At 43.5% G+C, this 16,784-nt stretch overlaps 1 long non-coding RNA gene across 1 annotated transcript; it reads right to left on the minus strand.

Moving 5' to 3' along the window:
- Nucleotides 1–13,283: 13,283 nt before the first annotated feature.
- Nucleotides 13,284–14,787, minus strand: LOC101676724. Its single transcript, XR_001180603.2, has 3 exons — nucleotides 14,741–14,787; nucleotides 14,447–14,537; nucleotides 13,284–13,795 (listed from the first exon to the last, which is right to left on the minus strand). It is a non-coding gene; the product is annotated as an uncharacterized LOC101676724 (long non-coding RNA).
- Nucleotides 14,788–16,784: the final 1,997 nt, after the last annotated feature.

Raw genomic sequence — 16,784 nt, forward strand, 5'->3', positions numbered from 1 at the left:
TGTAAGGTGTAAAGCCGTTCGAGAAGCTCTAGAACCCCGGGCACCGGGAGCGCTGGGGTCTCAAGTGAAGAATTTCAGGGCACATTACCAGAGGGGTCCGTCCACGCCTGGAGGAGGAGCCCAAGGTGAGAAGCAGAGTTTTGTCACTAGCTGCTAAGACTTAATAAGGAAAGCGGTAGCAGTCCAGGTATTTGTCTTTCTTTACATCTCTTATTAAGGGAACATCTTTAAAAACATACAGAGGCTAAGAATACTATTTAAAATACATTTTAGGAGACTTGGTATTGAGGTTTTTATTATTTTTATCTTCTTGTTTGGGTGGAAAGGATTACTGAGTAGCCCAAGTGTCCCTTCTATTTGTCTTAGGTTCATTTCACCACACTTAAAGCCATATTGAACATAGGAAATTTGGTGCCCCAAACCATGGATCCTTTCTCTTTCTGATCACAGCATATCCAAATGATAGAGAAAGTATCTGAGAAAAAAACCATGTATCTTTCTTTCTTTTTTTCTTTTTTTAAATTATTTTTATTTTTTTAAAAAAGATTTTATTTATTTATTTGACATCTATTTATTTATTTTATTTATCAAAATAAAAGATTTTATTTATTTATTTGATTTGATTCACAAGTAGGCAGAGAGGCAGGCAGAAAGAGAGAGAGGAGGAAGCAGGCTCCCCGCTGAGCAGAGAGCCAGATGTGGGGCTTGATCCCAGAACCCTGGGATCATGACCTGAGCTGAAGGCAGAGGCTTTAACCCACTGAGCCACCTAGGCGTCCCTCTTTTTTTATTTTTTAAAGATTTCATCCATTTATTTGACCGAGATCACGTGTGGGAGGGTAGAGGGGAGGCTCCCCTGCTGAGCAGAGAGCCCGACTGGGGACTCGATCCCAGGACCCTGAGATCATGACCTGAGCAGAAGACAGAGGCTTAACCCATTGAGCCACCCAGATGCCCCCCAAAAACCATGTATCGTAAGTGTGGAGTTTTCTGTCTCAAATGCATATAATGGAAAGTGTAAGTCCATATGGTGGGAGTGAGGGTTTATAGAAACTGAAATACCAGATGTGGATCCATGATGATTTTTCCAGATAAATCGAGAGACTGTGAATCGATTTCGTTAAAGAAATGAGGACACTTTTAAAAGGGATTTACTTAATTAAATGCTTTAAAAGTCTTATTTAAGGTAACGGAGGTAAGAGCTACTAGGTTAGTACCTGGGAGAGTCCATTTTTATGGGCAAGAATTGCCAGAGTGCAGGGTCGCTGCGAGCAGGAAGGACTGGAGTCTTTGCTACAACGATTTGAATAGGGCGGCAGTTAATTCTGGGATGCCGAGGGCATCGTCTGACGCAGGGCTCGACCTATGGCGAGGGGGCTGGGAAGGAGCTGGGAGGAACAGAGGCTGCATGGAGCACAGCTAAAAGAACTTCACTTCACCTCCTCGCTGGTCAGTGACACACAAAATCAAGCATGAAAACAGGAAAAAGTGGTTTTGAAGCCGAGGCGGTCCTAGCCACCCACGATCGCTTTGAAAACCTTTCAGCATTCACCTCAGGAAATGACCCTTCACATTTCTTCTTCACATGCTGGCTGGCGGCCCAGAAGCGGGGGATCAAGAAAGATGATCATAAAATTCAGAACTTGCTTGTGTAAGGCCCGAGTCGTTTGCAGGTTTAATATTAAATTCGTTCAGTGTTGTGGCGGGGGCGGAGGCGATGGGGAGGAGTGTGAAGGCGAGTTGTCGCGATGGTGATGCGTTTTAGTTTTGAAAGGAGGGCTTAGAAGGTATTGTAGAAAGGCTTTAATTAAAAAGTTTATTTTGACAAACTGAGATGCATTAAAAAATTCTTCAACTTTGATGTATTTATGACACAATTTGGGGTCAGGTTGATGGAAATGTTAAATCTGTGGGGTCCTGGTTGCTCAGGGGGATATCTGAGTCACTGAAGATTAACTTGAAATAAACTCTTTCCACCATTCAGTCCAACTAATATACTTGGTGGTTGTGGAAGTCCTATCATAGAGAAGTTCATTTTCTAAAAATCTCAGCACAACTTCATAGAACCCGAGTTATTTGTCTTGGCATCTGGCTCTGAAAGGCCTGAAACAGTGGCATTGTTAGCTTGTCTTGCAGGCTAAGACGTGGGATCTACACCAGGGGCCACAGAAATTCATCTCTTGCTGAATTCAAATGACTATAATTGCAAAGTTTCCAGGTCCCTGTGGTCTAAAGGTAGTTCTATAAGTCATAGGATTTCTTTGGATCAATTTTTTAGAAGTTTAATAGAAACCACTTTCCGCCAACTGAAGTGGGACTTTTTTTTTTTTTTAAAGATTTTATTTATTTATTTGACAGACAGAGATCACAAGTAGGCAGAGAGGCAGGCAGAGAGAGGAAGGGAAGCAGGCTCCCTGCAGAGCAGAGAGCCCGATGCGGGGCTTGATCCCAGGACCCTGGGACCATGACCTGAGCTGAAGGCAGAGGCTCTAACCCACTGAGCCACCCAGGCGCCCCGAAGTGGGACATTTTAAATCATTGGGTCAAACTGGCCACCTGGAATAGTGATATCTTATTGGACGAGTTAGCATTTCTGTTTAGTTTACCTTGAGCCCTAACTGCCTCTGGCTGAAAGTGATGACTAAAAGCCCTTCTGTGAGCTTGTGATTGGCCCATTGAGGTATCCACTTGTGCAGGTTCCTGCATTCATCAGTAAATGTGTCTGAAATCATGGCTCTGGATTTGGCAGGCTAGCCCTGACTTCCATGTGGCTTCAGGACATAGGTTCTGTGCACGTGGGAAGCACTCTCACTCTTGGCACATGCCATGGACTCGTGAATCTTTTCCTTCCAGGAATCTGACCAAATGAGCAAACTCCAGGTTTCCTTTAAGCACAATTCCAGCCTATCTGCATGAACTTTGAATGCAGATAGGAAATGTGGAGAACCTTCTTACTGAATGTTCAGACTTTGGTTTGCCTGTGAATTGCAGGGCCGCATATACTGGTGACTGGGATAAGAAGAGGGAACTTGGGGCTGGCATCGAAACGGATGCGGAAGGTTATATTAAAGTCGACTCAAGACTTTTTGCAGTGAAGCCTTAGAAGAGAGAGTTAGCTAAAGGAAAACGGAGGAGGATGAGGAAGAGGAAGAGGAGTGAGGTAGGGAAGAGAACGGGAGGAGAAGAGAGGAAAAGAATGAGTAGACTACTTGTTGCATTAATTAGAGTACTGTGCACTGAGTAAGTCCAGCTCTCCTTGCCTCTGAAAATGGATAATTACTCTTCTCTGTTTCTGATATTGTTCATGACCTTCTGGTTTGCTTGGCTAGTGTAACGTGGGTGTGCGTGGGGCATGCTGCTTATAGGTTCTCCACATTTCCTTCTGTCTGCTGCAATCGTCGGAGTGTCTGCTTAGAGGGAGCCCTGTCGGCCTGATCCGTGAGTGACAGTCATGAGCTGAGTCCCTCTGCCAACCTGCATTGAACATGTCGTGTGAACCAGGACATAAACTTTGGCTTAAGGCATTGAGATACTCTTCCCATAGCATAATTCAACTTATCTCATCTAATACAGAAATTAGGACCTAGAAAGAGGAAGCTGGTATAACAAAACTAGGCAATAGGTGGCTTTGTCCTGACTGCTGAGTAACAGAAAAACTTGTCAGAGGCTAGAAAGGCCGAGATCCGTATCAGATAATGGCAAGTCATTTGGTAAAAGTGTTGCTTGCTGTAACTTTGAACACCTGTAAATCAATAAAAGTCTAACAGGACAATAGCATGATGTGCAAGGAATGTGAACAGTTAATGTGGTAGTCTGGATCCCCTGGGGCCTGGATGTCAAGACGGGATGATGTGTGCTAGGGGAAATCCCTTTGAGAGGAAATGGGGAGGGAGTTGGGAGAGGCTGGGCCAATTCTCAGACCATGATATGAGTCTGATACTAAGTGAAAGAAAGTTCAGGCAAACATGTCCTAAGCCATGCTGCTATCTCAGGAAACTTCTGTAAGTCCTTGGCCAAAGCCACCCTCAGAGATGTCTCATGGGACGGGCCTGCCCTAGTGTCCCCGCCATGCTTGGTTACTGACTGGGAGGCGAGGGCAGCAGCTAGGGCCCTTGGTTTTGGTTGCCAGTCTCAAGACATACTCTTCTGGCCATCACTGTTAGCTTCAAGATCTTAGACATATGACAAGACAGGTAACCGTCCTCATTCTAAGTGGCTTTCAAAAAACACAACATTTTTTCATCCCTCATGTAGCTAAAGTATTAAAACTGTTTGGTAGGGACGCCTGGGTGGCTCAGTTGGTGAAGCAGCTGCCTTCGGCTCAGGTCATGATCCCAGAATACTGGGATCGAGTCCCACATCGGGCTCCTTGCTCGGCAGGGAGCCTGCTTCTCCCTCTGCCTCTGCCTGCCACTCTGCCTGCCTATGTGCTCTCTTTCCCTCTCTCTCTGACAAATAAATAAAATCTTAAAAAAAAAAAAAAAAAGAAAACGTATTAAAAAAACAACTGTTTGGTAATAGACTGTGTTGACAGAGATGCGAAAAACAGCACTCTCCTTCTTTAGTTATGAGACTATAAATGGGTATAACCTTCTCAGAGACCAATTTCCATATCTTTCAAAGTCATGCATGCGTATACCTCCTCCTTTCTAATCTCTCCCAAGGATACATTTGCATATGCGCAGAGTATTATGTCCCAAGATATTTACTTAAGCAGTGAGTATAATAGCTCGAGAGTGGGGAAAAATACCCATTGATAGGGAACTAATTCTGTAAAGTTTGTCTATCCATAGAATTAAATAGGTACCTTCAAAATAATGAGGCATATAATGGTAAGGCACTCTCTCTGGTTTAAATTTAAGTTAAAAAGGAGATACACCAATGGTAAAAGGTGCTTACCTTTGTGTTTTGAAAAGAGAAGGGGTCCTAGATATGCATGTCACTTGTATCTCTGGGTGACCACTTGAGAGGCTAATGGCATTGGTTGTTCCTGCAGGCACATCCAATAAAGGGGTATTTTAAGCGACAGGAATGGCAAGGAGACTTAACTTTTCACTGTGTTTCTTTTTGTATTATTTGAATGTTTTCCCATGAATATGGATGGCCAATTAAAAGGAACAATTAAAATATAAATAAAAATCAAAGTTAAAAAAAAAGTTTCTCTCCCTTCTGCCACTCACAGCCACTGTGTGTCAAAATGATTTTTTATCCTCTTGTCACATGGCCATGTAGAGCTGTTCTTGGCTGGCATGAGTACATATTATTAAATTGAAAAGGAAAAGAACTGAAATGTTATTTCAGCAACCCTGGAATCATGTACAAGGACAATTTTTGCTGTATTGGGAAGATTCGCCTTTTACCAGGATCTGCCCTATAATGAACAGTGCCACCGCAATCTAGAGAAAAACCAGAATGCACTGTTATAATCAAGTTTGGGGACTTGACTTATTTTAAGCTTCCATATATCATTTGGCCAAAGATTTTTTTTTTTTTTAAACCAAACTCTGCGTTTCTTTTGAAGGTCACACAGTAGCATGAAACTGATGGAAGCCCTACACAGAGAACAGAGTGTGATGTACTTCACTGTTTTCAAGGAAAATCAGAACAAGAAATGTCCCCTTTTTTTTTTTTTTTTTTAAAGAGGGCTTGAAAAATGATGGGGGCGGGGAAGAGTGGATGGCCATTATTTGTATCTTTTCTTTGAACATATAGTCCAGGCCCACATCTGCATCTCTGGGCTATGGTATTCTAGAATTACTAGAATTACGCGAGTGAAGGGATCTCAGAGACCTTCTCTTTTTCTATCTCATTTTAGTTTCTTAATTTAAAAAAAATTAATTTATTTATCTTTAAAAAATATTTTGTTTATTTATTTGACAGACGTAGTACAAGTAGGCAGAGCAGCAGGCAGAGGGAGAGGAAGAAGCAGGGCTCCCCGCTGAGCAGGGAGCATGATGACGGGCTCAAATCCAGTTCTCTGGGATCATGCCCTGAGCTGGAGGCAGCCACTTAACTGACTACACCATCCAGTTGCTCCGGCTCTCATTTTATAGATAAAAAAACTGGAGCCCAGAGAAATTAAGCACATTTTCTAAGGTCACACAGCCAGAAATTCCCCGTTTTCAGCATCGGAATATTCAATGTTAGCATGGCCCCATCTTTACAGACACAAGGTCCCTGACACTTCTGACCACACTCCCCAGAGGCTGAGGAAGTCCTTCAGGTGGGCTCCTGTGTGTGCTCTCTTTCGCATCTATGCTTAGGCCTTTCCAGAAAGACTCTCTGTTGGTCTACATTTACTGGTGAAACTAGATAGCAAGGTGGGCAGGAAGAATTGAGATTGCTCCTCATTCTCCATTCCAAAATTTATCTTGAGCACCCCCTCCTTTTTTTCTTTTCACGATTACCATATGAGTATTGATTTTAATTAGTTCTGTCTATTAAGATTTCCCTTAGGTTCAGAAGCCAGCCTGGTAATTAACTGTTCAGCTTGCTTCTTGCTGGCAGTATTGTTAGGTGAGTTACTGCTGCTCTCAGTCACAATCTAGGATCGATGCTCTTCTATGGATCCCCCCTCAAGAGTTCAGACGGGGATGGAGTTCCTGTGTTAGGCAGTTTTCCCTGTCTTGTTACAGGCATGGGAGTATGGAAAGGTGGCTCTCACACTCTATGAGCCTTTTCCTGTTCATTAAGGCAGATACCCTTGTATCAGGGTCTCCAAATGATGTGCATGTCGTTGGCAAGAATTACAGGGAAGTCCAGATGTTTTGCAGCTTGCCCAGTAAAAAAAACTCATTATGACATAATACCAAACCACACCCTTTTGTATTTTGTGAATAGACCTGGTACTTCTCTTGGGTGGAGTAGGGTTTGAAGCAAAAGTTTACAGTCAGTTTTCCCTTCTGCTTTCATTCCACCGTGAATTCTGGGAAAGGTAGAGAATGCTCCCTAGTAATTTGTGGGATGTGTGAGATCTGATTGCCCAGAAAATGTGTGTGGGGTTTAAGTTTTAGAATACACATTTTGAGGCTCAACTCCCCAAGTGGATCTTCTGTGCATATGCAGATTTTACTGACCAAGTTGTATTTGGGTTTGTAGTTCTGATCGAGTAGGTGTTTGGGATAATGATGGTAATTCTGGACTTTGTTTACAGGCAATCAATTAACAATTGGGTGAGAGCCATGACAACAGTCCTTTCTGATTAAATCAAAATCCCTCCCGTTTTCTATTATTGAATGCAATCCATTATTTTTAATGAAACAGCTCAACAGTTTAATGTGTTCTTAGTGATGTTTAGCAACTCTGGATTTGCTGATGAGACTACAGAATTCTCTGTGTTTTACCCGAACAAATAGTGAAGGTGCAAAATGTCCAAGTCCATCCGTTCCTTAGGTGCCAAGTGCCTTTCTATTCCAAAGGCCCTTCCCTCTTTCAGTGTCCCGTCTACCCCCCCCCCCCCTCTCTCTTGGGTACCTTGAAACCTTTGCAGTCAAATTTTTTCCTGATGTTAGTAGCCAAGGCTGTCACTCAAAGCTGAGGCTTTACTTCCCTTGTGACTTTTTGTTCTTGCCTGGTCAATCTGGGAGAGTTTGAACTGCATGGATGTTGAACTCTCATCTTGAGGCCCAAAGCCAGAAATACTGGGTCAGGGAACTCAGAGTCATCATTATAAAACAATTATATAACCAGAGGAGTATCTCCTCTCATCTGCTCCTGATAATATTTTTAACAACTGTCATACGGCAGGCTGAAATGAGACACTTTGTGTACTTTGTCTTATGTTTAGCAAAATACCACCAGACAAGAAAATGAGAGCAGTGCATTAAAACATGCATTGTTAGTGCAGTTAAGCAATTTACTCATTTGATGATTATTTACTGAGTGCATAGTATTTACATACTAACATCGTGAGGTATATAAAATAAACTCTAGGTTTCCTGCCCTCAAGGAGACTCTATCTAGGAGCAATTTAGTCTGATCAGAGACATAGAGCTGTCTGTGGAGCTGATGAGTCAAAGTGGACCAGTGGCGAGCCTGTGAGCAGCTGTCACGCAAATGAGCCAGAGGAGAAAGAGTATTCATGTACTCAGCTCAGAAAAGACTTGGGTCACATGTAACTGCGTGTAGGAACACGACTCACAGCTGGATTTTAAGGGCAATTATGCAACTATGACAATACTAAGCAAGATCTGATTTCCCCTTAGACTTGAGTCCTGCAAAATAGGAATGTGTTATCTATCTCCTTTCACAGCAATGCTTAATGATGTGTCTGTGCAACAGCAGAGCAATTCTTTAAGGGGGAAATTGAGTGACAGTCATTGACAAAATTTGCTGGGAATTAATTTTCTGCAGTTCCCTAGTGAGCACATGCATTTTATATTTCAAGATCATTGTTGCAGATGAAAGAAATGTAGGAAAAATGGGGCTGTATTCGACTCATGTTAAACATAATACTTTATACATCCAGGGGAAAAAAATGTTCATCTTTGCTCCAAAGAAGGTTATGTAGAAACTAAAGTTGCCAGTAATGAAACATTTAATGTTTGAGTACTAACCCACCTTGAGATGGTTTAATACTGTTACATTCTGAGGCCTGATGGCTTCAGGTTTGTGATGTATGGTTATTTCCAATGTTCCCCTTCTGGAAGATGGTGCTCCTGGGAAGAATAAACAGGACTAGGAAATAATTTTTTTTAAAGCAGTTTTTTTTTTTTTTTTAAGTTACTCACAGTTTATCCTCTGAAAGAATTGCTTTAGACGAATAAATAGGATGTGAAATAGAGTCTACATGCAAGTTTGGTATTAACAAATGATCCCAAAATAAGATGGTAGTTCAAAGCATACCTCTGGAATCAGACTGCTGGATTGGGTTCGAATCATAGCTTTGACACTCATTAGCTGTGTGATTCTTGCCAAGTTAGTTAACCTCTCTGTGCCGTAGGAGGTCTATCTCATAAGGGTTTTGTGAGAATTCAGTAAGTTAATAATAACTTAGATCTGTTATGTGAACTACGTGATCACATAGACCTGTTCATAGATCAGTTGTAGATCTGGTATGTGTTTAGCACATGTAGGAAATAGTCCTCAGCATTCCTGCCTTCCAGCAAGTGCTCTGAAAGTACCATGTAGTCGAACTTGAAACTAATGTAGCATTGTGGATCAACTATACTCAAATAGAATAAAAATAGTTTAAGAAGTGCTGTGGTTGTGGTTGTCATTAGCACCGAGCCTAGCCATCCGCTGTTCTGTTGTGCCAGGGACCACCAGGCTTCGGGTCTGTCAGTGGCTGCTCGGCTTAGTAACCCCAGAAACGTGTGTAGTGGCCAAAGAAATGGTGAAGATTCCATATGTGAGGCCCTAGGCTGATGCCCAAGACCTCTGCTGCTTTCCCAAATGCTGCACGTTGGATAAATTTATCCCCTATTTCCAGAAAGAAATCGAAGTGTTGATGAGGGGCTTCAGTTCTCCAGTGCTTTGGCATTTCCTGGCAGGCCAATTTACCGTTGTGTACAGAGACTTCATTGTTCTCTGCCACCAAATGTGACACAATCCTTTTCTTGTTGGAATCTGTGGTGGGTTTGCCGAGGGGGGAATTTGTTGAAAATTCTCCTGTGGGGTCTAAGGGATCCTCTTTGGCTTTGCATAGACAGTAGTTGCACTGATGTTGGAGGACTGGGGGACAAAAGCAACCTCCTGTCCCACCAGGCCTGTCAGTATTTCCTTAGCACCTGCTCTGTGCAAGGGAGAAAATGCTCATCTGCTTTCAGAAGATCTGTTTCCAAATCAGAAAGCATCATATGTCAGATTTTCCCCATGTCAGGCACCAGAATAGATCCAATGGAAAGTTTCTAAGTATTGTGTGGAAAAACACAACGAAACAGAATGTATAACAGTGGCTTTCTCTCGGCCTCACCCGGTAGAAAATATCTAACCCAGTGTATCAGAGTACCAAGACTAGGGCAACCCGAGAAAGTTGAAAGAAACATGGTGCCCGCATCCCATTATTCTTAGAGGCTGTATGGGGACAGGACTGCCCTCTGTCCTTTGCCTCTTGGTTTGTGGTTTCTGTCAGCCCACCATTCTTTTCTCTGTCTCCACCCCAGTTCTCGGGGAATCCTGTGCTTTTGGATTCCTTCTCTGGTCAATGTAAACCTTCTTAGGCTCTGTCCTTCTGCTGTCTTTATTCTCCAACAACAGAGAAATAAAGTGTTACTCACATTAGCTGCCTCGAGGTCACTTTAATTCCAAGGTAGGCATGTGTATGCCTTTGTGCATTTGTAGGAGCTGGGAGAGGTAAGGATCTATCTGTATATATATTTGGAGAAGAATGTGAGTAACTCTTATGCTGTTTCTAATTAAGCTAGGCACTTTAGTTATTGGTTTTGTTGTTCCTCTGAATAAGCTAGAACTGTGAATGTTGACTGGATCTATTTCTATCTCCCTATCTATCTATCCAATCATCTACCATCCATCCTAAAACACAGTTTGTCCATTAGTCTACTGATGGGCCAATTCGATTATTTTCAAGGAAGAAATATTTAAAGAGACGTGCAGATGAAGTCAAAGTATGCCAGCCTGATTGGGTTAAAGCAAATCACTGTCGGGATATGGAAAGAAGAAGGAAGAAAGAAGAAGAAGGTATCTTTTTTATTTTATTATTATTTTTAAGTTTATAAGTGACTGCATCATGGGACAGTTATCTTGACAAAGAAAAATAATTTCACAGTGTGTGGGGACATGTTCTTTTATCCACATCACTTAGGTTCAGTTTGTATCTCAGTGCTGTATGTATGTATCTCAGTGCTGACTCTACTTTAGGCTCTTTAGAAGCCATGAAGACAGGTCTCCTGGTCTTGCTTTCCCCCATCTCTTTTCTCCTGGTCAAAGGAAGATTTTCCTCATCATCTGACCCACCCAGGGGCAGCTTCTTGGTCTGTAATTGCTGGGAAGCCCAGTGTCAAGGACCTAGTTTCCACTCCTCTGGCAAGGAATCAAGAGACTGGCCACATCATAAAATTTAAAATCAGAACTGTCCTAGGGAATTCAGGGCCCAGAGACCAGGCACCATAGTTGTGTCAAGGAGGAAGTGTACCTTTCAAGTGTCTTTTCAGCATGGAGTCCTCTCCTGATAATGGAGGACCACCATCCACGTGACATTATTTACAGGTGTTGATAGTCTCTTTGTGGCTCTGACAGTTGGTTTGTGATATGGATATTATTTTATACCTATGCATTGCCTTTTGTTGTTTACTGTGACTAGATCTACTCATTTAATTGCTAACTGTGTTTAGTCATACAGTTAAGTGGAGAGGCACAGAACACGAATAATGAAACAATTAGGATATATGGGAGCAGGATTTAGAGAGAAGTAAAAGGAAGAGTACTGGACTGGGAATCCCAGGGTTTGGATGTGAGTCTAACTTCCCATGTCTCGGGGTTGGTCCAAGGGTATCTGAGGCCCTGTTCATGCTTGGTTCATTCTGTATAGTCCCTGGGTGCCTTTTCTCTCTTCTTATGTCCAACTACATCTTGACCCTCTTCTTTTGATTCCTTGTAATTTTTCTAGGTCAGGGCGGGGTCAGCTCTTTCTTTCTTCCTCTCTCCCCTCCCTCCCTCCCTTCCTTCCTGCTCTTGTTACCCTTTATCAAGCTGCCCAAACAGGGGAGGGGGAAGTGAACTAGCATTTATTGAGGATCTCTTTTTGCCAGGAACTTGACCTGTATCGTCTCACTGAATCCTTGAAACAATGCTGAGAGATTGGACTGGTTATTTTTGTATTTTTGTTATTTCAAGGAGGAGGAAACTGAACCTAAGTGATGTCGAATACCTTGGCCAAGGTCACATGGTTGATGTTGGCAAATCTACATCTGGCTAAGTCCAAAACACTTTGATCTTCCCTTTGGAGAGCACTGCCTCCCCTTGAGAGTGTCTTGCCTCCTGGGGTTTCCACTGCTTTTAAGAGTTGACCCTGTTCCACTTTTTATGAGTAGAATCTTGGTGTCTCATCCAGGGCTCTTCTGTCTTCACTCTTCCTAATTCTGTACTGAGGCAGATAGTTCTGATTGTTTTTCAGCCTCATCAAAGTACTTACTTTGGGCTTCCCTTCATCTATACAGATAAGGATTCGTAGCCTTTCACAAGTCATAGAGGTAGAGAATCTGATGAAAGTTATCCTTATGATTTTTCACACGTGTGCACGCGTGCATGCACAAACACACACTCCACACTTTTGCATAACAATTATGGGGATTCAGAGAACGCCAGAGGCCTAACTTTGGACCCCTGTTAAAGGTTCTTGGATCAGGAAGATTACTTTTCACTGGTCAGGGACTGGGAAAACGTCCAGTTTTCTCTGTCCTTGGTAGGAAAGTAATTCATTTTGAGCATCCTGCAACGGCAGGGTGCTCAGGTCTCATCCCAGGTGAAATTTTTTTCCAGAAAGGTGTTGGCACGTGCTGTGCATGTTTGCTGGCCTCCTTGGACTGGCAGGCCCGATGGGGCCATACACGAAAGGTGATCAATATGTCTGGGGTCTGTATCTGTGTCTCCTTTCTCCACCTGAAATATTGGCACAATTCCCATTTTCTCAACTTCTCAGGGTGAGAGGGAAGTGGGGTAAAATGTATGAGCACTTTGAAAGTAAAGCTTCATGTCAGCGTGTCACTGGAGAAAACACTCCGGGCTTGGCCATTTTTTGCATAGTCTTCTATTCCAGCTCTTCTGCTTGAATCATCTTGATTCAAAACAGCTGTAGCTGACATTTCTCAAACTTTCTGAAGGAAGGGAAAATTTGGTATTCTACCTGAGGCTTAACTGAGCACCAGCAGTCTGCTGGTGTACTTCCCAGCTGCTCCAACCCTTCATTTTAAATGCACTCTGAGACTTAAATTGGACAGACCCTTGCATTTTACACTTCTTTTTTTTTTTTTTCTCTTCCCCAGAGAGCTACCCAGCGCTGCTGGCAAATTTATAGATGGCTGGTTTGGTTAATTAGGGAAAAAATGTTGGATGCATGAAGATTATATAAGCCACGAGCACTGTAAAGTAAGCATCTTTTGGGGTTCACAATCAACCCAGGGAGACGTGACACCTGTCCTTAAAATGCCCATTGTGGTAATTTTATGTTACAGATTCGAAGCTAGGGACGTGTCCTGGCAGTCTCCCTGCTATTTGCTTAGGAGGGGACACAATACTGCCGAAGCCCTAACACAATCTTATTATAGGAATGGCTCTGGCGTCTTTCACAGAGTGAGCAATTCTGATTTATTTTTCTCGTGATGCAGAAGACACTTGCGACTTTAATGTGGTCTTTGCTGCCTGTTGGATCCCTTTTTAGGACTAATCATTTGACTTTGCTCTAATGAGATTAAACCCAGCAGGGGCAGGTATTTTCCTTTTTAATTTTCATTCCTGTTATTTAATTGGCATTACACACACATAATGAGACCAGAAGAAAAAAAAAAAACAGCCTGTAGCAATCTGTTCAATACAAATAATTCAGGCAGATGCAGCCAGATGTATCCATGGTGACCTCCTTGACTCTGTCACTACCTGCACGGTAGGGAAGATGGCCCAGAACACTTAACTCCCTGGTTGCTGAATGTGTCGGAGAGGCCCTTTCTCCCTTCATCCTTCCATAAGAAAAGGTGTTTAATCCCGTCCTCCTGCTCTTCAGTATTGGGAGTTATCTGCTCAGCATCTGTATGATATAGTGTGGGGTTCGGAGTGGGTGCTGGTCGTTGGTGTTATTGCTGGCTCACCACCAAGTGGTTTTGATGAGGGAGCAGGAGGCTGGCTGAGGACAAAGCAAAAGTTGGTGCCTTGCACCCCCTCTTCACCCGCTCCCCTCCATAAGTGTAGCATCCCTCAGGCAGCCCTGACTGCCATGAACAATAAGCAAATAGTTAACTTGCAGAGCTCACAATCCTGCTAGACAGGAGTCTCCCTTGGCTTACAAATGTTCTAAATCTCACTAACAAAGACGATTGATAGCAGGATTGTGACACCCCACCAAAAAGTCTCCCAACTATCTTAGTGTTAATGGCTGGTCTAAAGACAACATTGATCCAGCAGCAAGGGCAAGGCCTCTGGCAGGCCTGGAACATCCTGGCACCTTGTAGGCTCTCTTTAGCATATGAAAACTCCACTGACACCTCCCTTCCCCTCACCTTCCCCCAACCGCAGGGTACATAACCTGCCATCCCTCACAACCCTGGGCCGCAGCTCTTCCTGCCCACGGGTCCTGTCCCCGTGCTTTAATAAACCACCATTTTTGCACCAAAGATGTCTCAAGAATTCTTTCTTGGTCTTCGGCTCCGGACCTCAGCCCACCAAACCTCACCTAGGTTCTAGAACTTCATCAGTTTCAGTGGTGTAGACAGAGACATTATCCATCTGTCCCCAAGGGTCCATCAAATAGTATTCTTACTGGAGGAGAAATACTGACCCACACTGATGGTGAGGCCATCAGAACAGGTAACAAACAGGAGCCCTCTCTTTTTGTGCACCAGGTTTCTGTATCAGAAGCAGGTTCTCTTCTGAAAAAAAAAAAAAAAAAGACAGTGACTTTTGGAGTCCAATAGGAGGAGGTCCTCTCTGATGAGCGGTCATGGTTTTAATCTTTCTAGGACCCCTCCCTGGATTCAGGATCCCAGGATCAGCCTCCAGACCCAGTGGTGTCCAGCAGAGCACCATCCCGTGGTGGTGACTCATGGGGCTTCCTTCCATACATCCGAAGTACCTCCTTTCTTCCCACCAAGGTCAGGTGCCCATTGTTGTAAACTCCACATCCCATGGAACAAATTAGGTGATTCTAAAATGTATTTTGGAATTTTCCTTTGTTGACACAGCACCTGGAACATGGAAGTTTCCATGCCTGTAACATACAGGACATTAGTGTGGTATTATCCATGTTGCCACTGAAGGAAAGGGGCAGCGGAAGGAAGCCTCACTCCACTTCTTTATGCTCTGTCCTCTCTTGTGTTTTTCTACCCAGTGCTGGTTCTCTTCCACTGTTGCCTTTTCTGGGAAGTGTACCAGCATCCTGGTGATAGGGAAACTAGGAGGCATCTTTCGGACTCCCTCCCTTTTGTCAGTGCATTTCCTTGAGTGGCTTGGGCTCTGGCTCTTGTCTACTAAGATGCCACCATCTCTTATAGTTCCCTCTCCTGCAAGTCAGTCGCTTCCTTATTGTCTTCGTTTCGTTCTTAGACGAAAGCAGAAAGATTAGTATCTTGGCTCTGGCTGTCTGTCCTTTCACGGACACTCCCGTCTCACCTCGTTCTTCCCTCTGTCTGCTCCAGCCACTTCCTTCCAGCTCCCCGGTGCTGTGCCTCTTTCTCCTGGAGGAGGACTCTACCTGCTTCAGACTGTTACCTGGAGCATCCTTTCCTCTCCCTTCACTCACTTTCCTCTTGCCAGCCACGTGAGCGGCCACTGTGCCAGGGCTGGCTCTCCAGGTCACGTCGTACGCTCTGTCATTCCGGCTTCTATGAGGGAGGTCCCTTCCCACTCACCACGTGCTGCAGACGTCGTCTGTAAAGAGAACCCGATCTTCTGTTTTCTCAATGAGATGATCTATTTTTTTTCCCCCAAACAAGAATAAACAAACCTGAAGAGGCAGAGTTGAAACAGTCAAGAGCCTGGTTATGATACTTAATGTTGGCATAAACCACATGTTCCCAATCCTATTAGGTGAAACAGTGTGAATGGAGAGACATGCTTTCTCCTCCTTTAACTGTGTCTGTGGTCTTCATACTCCTCTTTGAGATCCTGTCTTCATCATCGCCAAAGCCACTTTTTAAATTCTCTGGTGCAGTATTGTGAGGCCTGTCACCTTTACTTCTGTCTAAGTTGTTGGAGATACTACAACACTTTCTGAATCATGCATAGTGCTGTCACTGGAAATTTATCCCGAGCCACTAGAACCCGTTTGTGTAACATTAGGACAGTCCCCCTCCCCCATTTGTCCCTTGACTGTGTATTTCTGATTGCCACACTCTAGCCACTCCTTGCATAGCTTTAAAAGTCATCTTTAAAAGGCTTGTTTGTGATGACATGCAACATTTGCAATTGCCAGGTCATCCCTCAGGGACAATTACTAAATCTTTGTTAAATTCCATTCCTTCTTTATTGCCAATTATGTCCATTCTAGGTTAATTTGCTGAAAGACAATTCAGTGAACGACCAATTTGCTTAATTTACCTGTTTCTTTTCACTGTTTAATTTTAGCCCACAGGCTTTTGTTTCGTCTGCTTAACAGCATTGTAAGGAATGGGAAATTGGTCTCTGCCTCAGTTCCTTCTACTTGGACTGGATGCTGTTTGGCAGCTTAGCAGTCATCCTCCCCTCCCCAATTTGTTTCCTTTCCTTTCCTTTTTTTTATTTGACAGAGAGAGAGAGATCACAAGTAGGCAGAGAGGCAGGCAAAGAAAGAGAGAGAGAGGGAGAGAGGGAGAAGCAGGCTCCCCGCTGAGCAGGGAGCCCGATGCGGGACTAGATCCCAGGACCCTGAGATTATGACCTGAGCCAAAGGCAGAAACTTAACCTACTGAGTCACCCAGGCATTCCCCAGTTTCTGTTTTCTAATAGAATGTTTTCTTTAGGTGATGCACCTCACAGCCTCAGGGCCCTGGAAAAACTAATGCCATCTTTGTTTTAAGCATTTAACCTTGGGTGAGACCAGATGAAGATGAGGAGAGAAAAACCCAAAGTTATATTATTTTGTTAGACCACAGACCCATGGGGAGAACACAGTAGGCTACTCAGGGATATTTAGGGGAAGC

Source organism: Mustela putorius, unplaced genomic scaffold (genome assembly GCF_011764305.1).
Source record: "Mustela putorius furo isolate JIRA1106 unplaced genomic scaffold, ASM1176430v1.1 tig00003923_pilon_pilon_pilon, whole genome shotgun sequence".
NCBI lineage: Eukaryota > Metazoa > Chordata > Mammalia > Carnivora > Mustelidae > Mustela > Mustela putorius.